The sequence below is a fragment of the Sarcophilus harrisii genome, chromosome 3 (assembly GCF_902635505.1).
Source record: "Sarcophilus harrisii chromosome 3, mSarHar1.11, whole genome shotgun sequence".
Taxonomy (NCBI): Eukaryota; Metazoa; Chordata; class Mammalia; order Dasyuromorphia; family Dasyuridae; genus Sarcophilus; species Sarcophilus harrisii.
The window spans coordinates 534,261,436-534,275,475 of record NC_045428.1 but is presented as its reverse complement, the minus strand read 5'-3'; the positions used below and the strand labels follow the sequence as shown (position 1 = coordinate 534,275,475).

Here is a 14,040-nt window from a genome sequence, read left to right as displayed (position 1 = left end):
TAGGTTTTTGTGGGCAGTGGGAGTTTAGTGAGGATGCAAGAAGGTAGAAATGAGGAGGTAAGTAATTTGAAAAATTGTGAATAGTCAGGGAAATTTATGGAGTAAGAAGATAAAATGGATTATGTAATGAACAGCAAGGAGACATACCACTGGACTCAGTCATTGTGGGAAGTAAGTGGCAAGAAGAAAGGAAAAGTAGAAAGAATTCACATACAAGTTGGAGAAGAACTTTTTGTAAGTGATCCAATCTTCCAGATGCTCTTTTGGGGAATCATACAATGTTGATTGCATCAATCGCTAGAACATTGCAGAGGCTGTGAGAAGAAATAAATAGTAACTCAAAGAAACTTGATCTATTCATTCAAACAATACATGCCAAGTGGCTAAAGAATGTTCTTTCCCACAATATGACAATATTTGAATTAAAAAAAAACTTATAGAACTTATCTATCAGTAACTACATCTGTTATGGACATTACAGATGGAAAATGAGTGGGGCCCAGATTGCAGGAACAAAAGGAGCATAGATTGGATTGCCTTTAGACAACAGACAAACTCCTTCAATGACTTCAAACTTTTCATGAAAATAAAGACCCATCTTTTAATACCAACATTCTGCCATATGGCAGGAAGACGTGGAATCCAACAGTTTGTGAAGAATAAAAAATGTATATCATTCAGAACACAATGGAAAGTCACATGTTGAACGTGAGCAGGGTGCAATCTATATCAAGTGAAGATTTCTGAGGAAGAGGAGTAAAAGTTGCCATAATGTAATGCTTGATAGATAAAGAAGTTGTTCACATGGAAGGGCAATGGATGACCAATAAAATATCCAGAAAGTTTCACTAGTAACCTTGTAGTATCAAAAAATATATAAGCAAGAACCCCTGAAAATGGGTGTATGTATATGAGAAGACTTGTATAAGAGTCACACAGAATACGCAAATAGAGTTGTGTCCTGTCTTTCTAGAGATAATTTCTAATTTGTTGAAATCTCAGATCAATCTGAGATTATTGAGTATACCCACCTCACACTATATCTTTTAACTTAGTAGAACTTTAATAAATATTTACAAAATGAGATGTTTATCCTTTGTTCATCTCTATATGATCTATTCCTACTTATTTCTTATGAATCCTAGTGTTTCCCATACTTTTGGTTTGGGCAGAAGAGTTCCATTACTTTATCACGGATCTGTTTTGTTTTCACACCATAGATTAAGGGGTTTACTGTAGGAGGTACTAGAAGGTATATGCTAGCAAAGATGATGTGAATGGATGGAGGACTTTCTTGCCAATTACGATGAGTGAGGAAGCTAAAAGGGCAGGTATGTAGGAGACCAAAATTGTGGAAACATGTGCAGCACATGTGCCCAGGGCTTTGGAGCCGGCATCCTTAGAGGACAACCTGAAGACTGCCTGGAGGATTTTGATGTAGGATATGGTTATAAGTGTTAGGTCTAGTATCATAACAGAAAGTGCAACACAGATGCCATATGCTCGGTTGATCAGGGTGTTGGCACATGCCAATTTAACTATGGCCATGTGCTCACAATAGGCATGTTTAATGATGTACTTGGTGCAGTAGGGTAGTCTTAATATGAGAAGTGGACAAGGAAGGACCATGATAATGGCCCTGGCAGCCCCAGCCAATCCATCCTAATGACCAAAGGGTTGGTAGAATAGTGGTATAGTGTAGTGGGTGGCAGATTGCCACATATCGGTCAAAGGCCATGGAGACCAATAAGGCAGACTTGGTGATGCCAAATGTGTGGCCAAAGTACATCTGTCCCAGGCACTCACCAAATGCAATAAGGTGGCCATCCAGCCAAAAGATGCTGAGCATTTTAGGGGCTGTGACTGAAGCAACAGCCACATCATTGAGACCCAGCATACAGAGAAAGTAAAACATGGGCTGATGAAGAGTAAGTAGGTTGCAGCTTGACAGTGAGTATGATAAGGGCATTCCCCAGGAGAGTCATAATATACAGGAGGAACACGGGAATACTCAGCCAGTAGTGAAAGGCCTCTAGGCCAGGAATCCCCACCAGGAAAAAAGCTGAGAAGCTGCGTTCTGTGGTGTTTTTTATCATGATGAGACTTCAGGGACAGCATGCTCAGGTTCTAAGTGTCTGGTCTGGGTTCAAAACTACACAAAAGGATGGAGAATAACACAAACAGACACATAGGTGAACAAAATATTAGAGCCTGTTGTACTAGAATCAATGTCCTTGAAACCTGAGAAAATAGTTACTAGTTACTATACTTTTCAGAGCCCCATGATGAGAGAAACCCTCAGTACTTCTAATCCTAAGAATGAAGGTGAAGATGAAACTGATAAAGATTAATCATCCTTGAAATAAAGGCAACAGAAAAGCTGTATTTCACAAATTCCTCCTTATGTGTAGTTTTTCAACATATCTTTTTCAGTGTATGATTATTTCATTTGCTGCTTTAATTTCCACTTCATGTTCAGTGGCAAATGAAACAGTATTAGAGAAAGAAACATTCTGGCCCCACAGAACAATAGGATACAATGCAAATTGACTGCTTCTTCCTCTACAGCTAAAGGATCCCAGCTAAAGGGATGGAAAGATGCTCAGAAGTAGTAGTCCAACTCCTTCAACTTTACAAATAACAACATAGCCTGAGATTGGATGTTCTAGTTACACAGAAAATAAAGATTATAACTAATATTTGAGCCCAGAATCTTTGATTTTAGCTTTATTCAAATTTTTATATTGATGTACTACACAAAGAATTGATCAAGGTGAATTATTTCCAATGGTTTTTCCAAGATATATGTCATTATCTTCTTTTCGTTATCAAGCTGCTGTTTTCCTTAATCCCTTATTCTCTTTCCTTTTTCCATATGCAATAGTTAGACCTATGCATATGCAATATATATAGACATGTGTGTATATATGCACACACACACACATATATATAGTGCATGTCGATTTCATAAACTATATAGTGTGCATCTGATTCATAAATTATTTATTTTATATGTGATATGGTTCCCCTTGCCTCTCAGTGAACTGTAACTGCTTCGGATATTGACTTTTTTCTTTTCATCCCAGCACCTATCACCAAATATTCTATGTAAATACAGTGTTAATAAACAGACTTGTGATTATATTGTATAGAAAGCTTCCAAATAAGGAAACTCCTTCCATCAATTCTTTTGCAATTTAATCTTAGAGACTGTCTTGCCCAAGTACCACTGTTGACTTGCACAAGAGTACATTAGCCAGGTCGTGCTGTTGGCTACTCCTAATCATTAGATTTGTGCTACTTCCAATCATTATATAAATGCTTCATGAATTGCTTAAAAATCATCTGGATTTAGAGCATTGTCAACATTTGTCAGAAAAGATCAATCATGTTTCAACATTTGTTGAAAAGACAATCTATTCAACAGGATGTGAGATATACACAGACCAATGATACCATGTTAGACCAAGAATCCTTTGTAGGAGAGGAATTAGAAAAGCAGAGGGAAATTAAATAGAGAGACAATATATAAGATAAAACTGTACAATGAAAAAGTGCTCACTGCAGACAATAGAATCTTAAAAGCAACATTAGAATTAAATGAATCAAAAGCATTTTAACATGTAATGAGCAAATTTACCTATGTACTGAGCAGGATTTCAAATAGTCGAGGATTGGAACTTACTTCAGGGGAGAGGTTACTTGAGAGCCCTAAAAGAATAGTCTAATAGCTTTCATTGAAATATTGAGTTGGAAAGAAATTGGAAAAAGCAATAAATCATTCACCATGGACTCAATTATATAGATAATAACATTCTCCATTAAAAATGATCTAAGGATAAAAAACATGCTTCAGTAATGAGAAATTGAAACATGTCATAGCCGTATCTCGAAAATTTCAAATAACTTGTTATCTCTATGAAGAATATCTTTACTGGTACTACTAATTGTCTGTTTCAGATTCCCTTAGATACTATGAAAGATAGGTGGAATGTTGGAGGATGTCGAAACAGGACATAATAATCTGGGGGAATGTAAACATCAGCAGGTTCTAAAGAATTGATCTATACAAAGAAGGTAAATACTGTGCATACCCTGACAGAAAATTTACTACATGTTTCAGCCAAATTATGTTAAAACTAAAATGAACTGTATGCAAGAATTGCAAGTAAAAACCCCAATTGGTCAAAACTGGAAATTAAATTCAATCAAAGGAAATGTAATATAAAGTAAAAAAATTGAATAATAATAAAATTAATGTTTGTAGAAATGAACCAAGGATAATTTAGAAAGCTCATGGGAGATTAGGAACTGAGTGAGGAAAATCAGACTTAGAGATTAAAATATAATGGACAACAATCTATATGAAGAGAAAATTGATGAAATAAAGTTCCTTTCACCAATTATAGCAAATCAGTTCATAATCTAATGAAATTGATACCACTCAACCAGTATAACTTCTCAGATTAACAGATGAGGAAAAACTACATTAGAATTCCGTCCCATTTTAGAACACTAGAACAAACTATAATTCTTCCTAAGTAATATATGCTATTGACTAGAATCCGATTTTATAGAATTATACCAAACATTTAAGAACAATTATCCTAGTTTATTTAATTCATACTTTGACAAATTTAAATGAATAGTCCAACCATCATTAGATGACATGGTACTGATACCTAAACCAGGTAGGTTGAAAAAGAAAGAAAATTATAGACCAATCTCCAAGTAATCATGCATAAAATCTTAAATAAAAGATATTAAACAAAAAATCTAAATTCGAGGATAATCATTATCAAAAAATTTTTATACCATATTCAAAGCAGTGCGTTTAATAAGAAAACCTTGTTATCATTGCACATATTAATAACCAAATTAAAATCATATAAATATCTATTGCAAAAAAAATCATTTAATAAGATCAACAATTATCCTATTAAAAAACACTTGAGAGGATGAATAAATGGAATTAATTCCTTAAAATAATCAGTAGCATCTATTTAAAATCATTGTAAGCATCATATGTAATGGGGATAAACTGCTAACATTCCAATATTCTGGATTACAGGTTGGCAATATTACTCATTCCATAAATCATTGTAAATTAACATACTTTTAAAGTAATATATTTAGAAAAGAGATTACAGAATTAGAGTAGGTAATTGAAACCTCATTAACTTTTGCTGATAATATAGGTGAATATTTCAGAACTTTTTTTACTTTATATTTGTATGCCTACTACAATAATCATCTTTAAAAGTAAAGGTACAAATAAGGTTATATAAGTATTGTTAGATTTCTTATATATTATTATGTAAAAATCAAGTTTAATAAAAAAATGTAATTTAAAGTTAAGACTTATAGTATAAAATACTTGAACTATCTCTAGTCAACTAGAAACCTCAGAGTTTATATCAAAACTCAAACTTACTTTCCACATAATTAAGCTGACTCCAACTGGAAATATTAAATGTTCTAGGATGGTAAGCAAATATCACAAACATGACAATATACCTAAACTAATTGTATTCTCGAGGTATATTTTCATTCTCCCAAACAAAATTATACCTATAAAAATTTTTATTTTCAAGATCACATTGTTCAAATGAAGATAGAATTTCAAGAATTGCACTATTAATATAATTAGGACTAAAGGATGCTTTATGAAATTATATCTATACCCAGCAGTTACCAAACCATTTGATAATTGTTAAGGCTAAAGAGTACTGTTGGAGACCGGAACAGTTAGATTAAAGGACAAACAGTTGAAAATTTAACAAATAGTTTTCAACAAACCAAAGATCAAATTGGGATAATATTATCAATTATAGGCTTCTCAGTGTGTCAATTTTGTTTATGGTATGTGAAACTAAGCATTCTGATTTATACTAAATTAGTGACATAGGATAGTTTACCCCAGACCTGGGTGAAGAAATTTATTATCAAATGATCTAGGATCATTACTGATTGAAAATAATCAAAATTCTGATTGATCAAATTGAAGTTTTACAAACAAAATAATGCTGGAAAGATCAGAAGAGTAACAGGAAAATTGGAAAACACAAATGTAAAGTCGTTTTCATAAAGGCCTCATTTCAAAATATAGAACTGGACACTAATTTATAAGAAATAGTTATTTCCAATTGATATATGATCAAAGGATTTTAAAAACTATTCTTCAGATAAATTCAAACATGCTAGCCATAGATCCTGATCTATTATTTTCATTACAGAAATGCAAATTTAGAAAACTCTGATATAATACATACCTGTAGATTGGCTAGTAATGACAGGAAAAATTAAGATGAATGTTGGAGGGATGTGGAAAACAGGGACACTGATACATTGTTGGTGGAATTGTGAATACAGCCAGCCATTCTGTAGAGCAATTTGGAACTATGCTCAAAAAGTTATCAAATTGTGCATACCCTTTCATCCAGTAGTATTAGTACTGGTCTTATATCCCAAAGAGATTTTAAAGAAAGGAAAGGGACCTGTATGTGCAAGAATGTTTGTGGCAGCCCTCTTTGTATTGGTCAAAAACTGGAAATTAAGTGGATGCCCATCAATTGGAGAATGGCTGGATAAATTGTGGTATATGAATATTACAAAATATTATTGTTTTGTAAGAAATGACCAGCAGGATGATTTCAGAAAGGCCTGGGGAGACTTACATGAATTGATGCTGAATGAAATGAGTGGACTAGGAGATAATTATATACTTCAACAACAATACTATATGATGATCAATTCTGATGGACGTGGCCACTTTCAGCAATGAGATGAACCAAATCAGTTCCAATAGAGCAGTAATAAATTGGACCAGCTACAACCAGCAAAAGAACTCTGGGAGATGACTATGAACCACTACATAGAATTACCAATCCCTTAATTTTTGTCCACCTGCATTTTTGATTTCCTTCTAGGCTAATTTATATGCTACTTCAAAGTCCGATTCTTTTTACATCAAAATAATTGCTTGGACATGTATACTTATATTGTATTTAATTTATAATTTGACATATTTGACATGTATTGGTCAACTTGCCATCTGGGGGAGCGGGTGGGGGCAAGGAGGGGAAAAATTGGAACAAAAGGTTTGGCAATTATCAATGCTGTAAAATTAACCATGAATATAACTAGTAAATAAAAGTCTATATAAAAAAATCTTAAAATGCTAGCACTAGAAGGGGATAAGCTTATTTATATTAAAAATTCATGTATGTGATCACATATTTCCAGAACGAGTGCTGATTTTAAACAGAAAACCTTGTTATGTCATTTCACACTTTTGTAACTTAGAATAGATCATTCAAATACTCTGAGATGGTGTCCTTATTTATAAAATGAGGAGATTGAATTTGATGACATCTGATGTCCTATTTTCATGTAAATTAATGATCCTTTTCTCCTACAATTTTTGAAAGCTTTTTGATCCTCAAAATGCAAGGTGTTGATGTCATTGAAAACATTTTCCTGATTTCCTCCTGCCAAATAGTCATGCTCTACTTCTGTAAATCCATTGTAAATTACACTACTTTTTAATGTATCCATATTTATGTGTATTCTACCTAAATTTGTATATACTTTTGGCTCCTCCATTAAAATGTACGTTTCTTGAAAGTTAGAATGTTTCATTCTTTTTTTCACTTTTTATATTTGTATGCCTACTACCTAATAATATCTGGAATAGTAAATGTTTCCTTGCTTGATGGTTATTGTTATTGTTGTTATTGTTATCATTAAATGATATTTGTAAAAACATCTAAGAGTTTATAAAGTGTTTAAATGGTAAACTCATTTAAGATCTTTTATTCTAACTCCTGAACTGTCATCTAGATCATACCTTAGACCTCAGAGTTTACTATCATGTATATCATACTTTATTGTTCCTTATACATATCAGCTTAAGCTTCAACAGGAACTGGATCTTCATAATAAAGATGTTGGACATTTTTTCCATCTTCTATCCTATTTATTTTAAATTGAGTAGCTGCTCCAGGTATATTTTTCATTCTGTTGCTGAATAAAACTGTTCCAATTCTGAATTTTTAATTTTCAGATCAGCGTCTGTTCAGCGTGAGGACTGAGTTGCAGCACACTCTGCCCTGCTTTCTATATTGTTTTGGGCAAAGGTGATTGTTAACAGAACATCATCTAGGTACCCTATATTCCCTACACTTAACCTACATTGTCCAGAGTGCTAGACAGAGTCCTGTTGTGAGATACCAAGAAAGAGAATATTGGTACTGTGGTTTTTGACCAATTCACACACAAATTCAACTAAGTACAAAGGACAAAAATAGTTTCTATATATCATTTATAGGCTGTTCCTCAGTGTATGTCATTTTGTTTATGGTTTTGGTCATATTCTGTTTTTGCCCTTATCTCTTATGTCTTGTGCAGCACAGCTATGAACCAGGCTAGGTTCAGAAATTATGTACTGCAAATGATTATTGGTCAATTCATTGAAAATCCAATCACAACCATACTGAGGTTTGTTATTGCATAGGTAAAAAGAAGAAAGAGCATAGGAAGACATCAGGAAGAGTAAGCAGGAAAATTAACAGACCACAAAATGTAACATGATCTTTTTCTCTAACTCAGCACTTAGCATAGTACCTGGTACAACGTAGGTGCTTAAAAATGCTTATTGATCAAAGTCTATATAGAGCAAGTTTTGTTGTACAAAATATATTTTTTACAATATTCCAAGAATTTCCTTATACCTGACTATTATTTCAGGCTCATCTTGAAGCACAAAATTCTAGAAACTCAGTATTTATATAAAATCATGAAATCTTATAATTAAAAAATTTAAAACAATTAATTTCTAGCCTAACTCCTACATCTGATGATGTGCTATCACCCATAGCTATCTACCAAAATGTTGAGGAGAATTAATCTAGCTTTTTTTTGGACACATCTTCACTACCTTACCTGGTACCTGCCTAGAGATTATCCTTCTTCCTGCTTATATTGTTCTGTAGTTCTTCATGACCTCTGACTGTGACTTCCATTCACTTTTTCTTCTTCTACTCTGGGGCCAAGAAGAATTTAAAAAAAAACTACTTTGTAAGCCTTGAAGGGTCAAATATATTTGTACTTGTAAAGATATATATATATATATATATATATATATGTAATATATATCTATATGTATTCACATATGCATATATGCACATGATATAAATATATGATATACATACACATATATATATATATATATATATATATATATATATATATACACACTCATACATATCTATGTATGTATGTGTATATGGAGTTCTATCTGAATTAACACCCTGTATCAATGCAAATCAGCCTTTACTGGGTACAGTTTAAAATATTAGAGATTTGTCTGTGGCACAGAGAGATTAAGTCAATGATCCAAGGTCATACAGGATATGTGAGAGGCAGAATTTGAATTTATATCTTCCTGAATCAGAGACTGATTCACTATTCATCATGCAACATGATCTCTCATGTGATATAAACATGAACATTTACTAGTCTATGTTAAACTAATTTTAAATATTATATCTTGCATTTGGCTCATAGGAATGAATGACCTCCAGACATATCCGAATATCCTGGCTCTTCCTAACATCCTCCATCTTCTTCCAGTCTCAGATCTATTTACTTACCTAAGAGTCATTTTCAGGATTAAAAGAGCATCCAACCACTAAGCATCTAAGAACTCTATTTGGACAACGCACATAGGAAGAGTATACTTTCTAATGGGAAATGTCCCTTAAAGCTATTTTCCTGGCTACAGAAAGATCCTGGGCCATCTCTGCTGTTTCTCATACCCATGGAGCAAATAGTAAGGCTGGAGATAAAGGACTGACTAATAGCTATGATAACCCCCGATTGCTTTCCTACCAGTATAAATTCCTTGGGGTCCATGATTCATCCAAGACCGATTTTCGCTGGTGTGCACCTAATTTGCTATTTCAATCACTCTGGAATTGACTGTACAGGGATTGTACAGGGGGTTAAACTTCTTTGTAGAATATGATGGCAGCCCCAAGAGGCCAGACTGCAGAAAGATCCCTGTAGAATAATAGGAAACTGTGGAGAAAAGAAAAAAGTTATCAGAAAAGCTTTACATGGTACCTGTGTAATGTGATGTTTTGGGGGAATAGGTACAAATTTAGCTGATTCTAATTCTTATTATGATATTAAGTTATTTGTGATCTTTATTTTTTCTTCTCTTATTTTAAACATTTTATATTTTTGATTTTCCTGAACTTCTTTTGTGTTCTCAGTTTTGGTAGCTTATAATTTTGTTTGGGAGGTTATATTAAGTCAAGCATTCTTATTTTGTGGTGATCTTATGTCTGTTTTTGTGTGGGTAATGTAATCACTTTATTAATTGTTAAGGACCATGCCTAAGTGAAAGGGCAGGTCAATTCTCCTAGAGCCTCCACAGCTGTTAATCATTAACTTGAAGGAGTTGCAAAGCAGCCTTTGAAGATGTTCCCTGTGTATTGGGAATGAAATAAATTGGAGGGAAGAGGGAAGAGGAGAGAGGTTAAACAACACAACTGCCTCTCAGTAGAGGTCAGAGAACACAATTGCCTCTCAGTCTCCTTGTATCATCATCATCCTCTCACATGAAGAGATCCATTCTACAGGTCTGAGTTAGGCCTCCAGCAGCCACTGGCAGGTGGCTCCCATATCACAACAATTAACGATGTCAGTATTTTAATAAAAAAAACGGTAATTTGGCCCCCTCTCTCTCTTAGAACAAGACAACAGGGCTGTTGAGCTGAAAGCTTGTATGTTCTTTGGGAAGAGAAGCGCTCAAATGAATGGCAGTAAGCTGTGATTGAGTGAATGGATGTTACAATGAGGGGCTGAAAGTGACATTATATTATCCTTGGACAGAGACTATCCCTATACCCAGACCACCCCCAGCCTTAGGTTTTTAAGACAAAAAAATCATGCTCTACCTAAACCCAATCAAAACACATTAGTTATCCTTCATTGTTTTTGAAGGTAAAATTTAATCCAACCTCCTCTTCCAATCAGCAATGTCTTCCAAAAGACTGAACTTTAAAAATCAGAACTTTAGTAAAAGCATCAGGTATAAGAGGACCTCTTTATTTCCCCAAATTATTGGTTATTAATAATAATTTATCTGATTCCTTATTTAATTCTAATTGGAAAGTGCAGTATCTTCTGTAAATCACTAACTAATAGGACAAACATCTTATCAAAGACTTCTAAATATGGGATTTAATGAAGAAAAACAATGAAAGGGGAAAATGGAAAGATGTACAAGTGTTTTGACAAAACAGAGGGAGCAAACCCTTTGGTAACATTTTGATAAAATCAATATGGGAAATACCCTTTTAATAAGTGAATGTTATAGACAAGAGGCATGTAGGGAAAAAATACATTGATAAAATAAAAGTCTCATTCCTTTGGGTCTGTGGATATGTTTGCTGCAGCTTTTTGGCTTGGACATGGTATCAGAGCAGTTCTTCTATGGTTCAGGTCACTTATAGAAATCTTATTCTCAGCTACAAAAAATTCTAATCGGTCTTAACACAGAGACAGTCATGCTTCATATAAATTATGTCATTAAATCTAAACCTTTATGAAAATGTATGACCGGGTAGGAAGGGTGCAGGTCTACTTTCATAGTACAATTCAGGAAAAAAACAGAGATGCAGTTCTTTTGTGCAATTATCCTTTTCCTCTAAAAACATACAGGTTCTTACTAAATATAACAGAAAAATTCTTTAGGCTGCAGGCCTGAATGTAGCTCAAAGAATTCTGTTCCTGAACATGAATAGACTGATATCAGTAGAAAAAAGATCTTGACAGATGGCATTCCAAGTGATGAATATTGGAGCATGTCCATACAATTGTATATGCAGATTAAAGTACTTTGGTTTGGCCAGTTCATCTTCCACTCCCAGCTGCAGTTCCACTTCCCATAGGGCCATAGCTTTGCTCCCCTACTATTATCCTCTGTTTCCTAGCTCCCAGGTCATGAAATTATTCTCAAACAAAGAACTTCAAATGAATAGTAGTCCCACAAGCTCAAATGAATAGAAATCCCGAAGATCTTCCTGCCTTCCCTTCCTCAATTCCTGTGAGAACATGAGGAAGCATATGAGCCATATCATATATTCTAGCATAGACACAAACCATAAGAACAGATTATCTAGAATCTGCAGGTTAAAATGTTTATAAAGTGACTCTGCTTAGGGAAGGGGAGAGTGGAGGTTCTGGAGGGAGGAGGAAACTTCCTGTGATCATGCCCTTGTATATAGCAGTTAGAAAAAGCTGGTGGTTCACAGGGGAAGGGGTAGTTATACAAGTACACATTTCTACAACTTTTTTTAAGGGATGTAAAAAGTACTTGTATCACACTGACCTTTGGAAACAAGCATCACAACAATTTTTTGCCATTGTTCAGTGGTTTTCAGTCACGTTTGTTTCTTCACAACCCTTTTTGGGATTTTCTTGAAAAAGCTGCTTTATTGGTTTCCTTCTCTATAATCTCTTTGCTCATATTTTACTTAAGATTTTTGCATCAATATTCATTACAGAGATTGATCTATAATTTTCTTTCTTTGTTTTCATTCTGCCTGGTTTAGGTATCAGTACCATGTCTGTGTTATAAAAGGAATTTGGTAGGGGTCCTTGTTTCCTATTTTTTCAAATAGTTTATATAGTATTGAAACTAATTGTTTTTTAAATGTTTGGTAGAAGTCACATGTAAATCCATCTGGTCCTGGGGATTTTTTCTTAGGGAGTTGGTTAATAGCTTGTTGTAATGGGCTGAGGCTTGAGTGGATACACTGAGGTCCCAAGCATATGAGGTTAAATAGTAATTGGATTATACTCTATTAATATACATGCTTGGAGAAAGAATGGCCCCCACCCACTCTCTGTGCAAGTTCTGATGTGTTGTATAGGAAATGACAATTTTGGTGGGTGGAAGCACAGAGACAGGAAGAGAGGCTGGGAGAGATTGTTGTCTGGGTTCTGTTCTGGTAGCTGCTGGTCTCCTGGCTTCTGGTCTAGCTAGCTTCCTGACTCAGCTGCTCATTACTATTGCCTATTCCCTTCTACCTCTGACCATTCTTCATCTCTGCTAAGAATAGAGATTGACGATTTTCCCCTACTCTGAATTCCTGACTCTGGCTGATTTTAAAATACGCGGTCATCACAGCTTGTTCTATTTCTTTTTCTAAAATGGGACTATTTAAGTAATTTATTTCCTCTTCTGTTAATCTGGGCAATTTATATTTTTGTAGGTACTCCTCCACTTTACTTAGGTTATCAAATTTATTGGCATAAAGTTGGGCAAAGTCACTCCTAATTATTGCTCTAATTTCCTCTTCATTGGTGGAACGTTCCCCCTTTTCATTTTTGAGACTAACAATTTGATTTTCTTCTTTCCTTTTTTTAATCAAATTAACTGAAGGTTTATATATTTTATTGTTTTTTTCATAAAAGCAACTCTTAGTTTTATTTTTTAATTCAATAAGTTTTTACTTTCAATTTTATTAATCTCTCCTTTTATTTTTAGAATTTCAAGTTTGGTATTTGATTGGGAGGTTTTAATTTGTTCTTTTTCTAGCTTTTTTAATTGCAAATCTAATTCATTGATTTTCTCTTTCTCTATTTTATGGAAGTAAGCCTCTAGAGATATAAAATTCCCTCTTATTACCGCCATGGCTGCATCCCACAAATTTTGGTATGGTATCTCATTGTTATGTTCTCAATGTGTGTATGATTTGCTATTTCATCCATTCATTCTTTAGGATGAGATTATTTTGTTTCCAATTACTCTTTAATCTATTTTCCTCTGGCCTTTTATTGAAGGCAATTTTTATTTCATAGTGATCTGAAAAAATGCATTTACTATTTCTGCCTTTCTGCATTTGATTTTGAGGTCTTTATGTCCTAATATATGGTCAATTTTTGTATAAGTTCCATGAACTTCCAAGAAGAAAGTGTGCTTTCTGTCTCTATTCAATTTTCTCCAAAGGTCTATTGTACCTAATT

The 14,040-nt window shown here is 33.9% G+C and overlaps 1 pseudogene; it reads right to left on the bottom strand.

The window, feature by feature from the left end:
* Positions 1–1,141: 1,141 nt before the first annotated feature.
* Positions 1,142–2,096, bottom strand: LOC100923944 (annotated as a pseudogene).
* Positions 2,097–14,040: the final 11,944 nt, after the last annotated feature.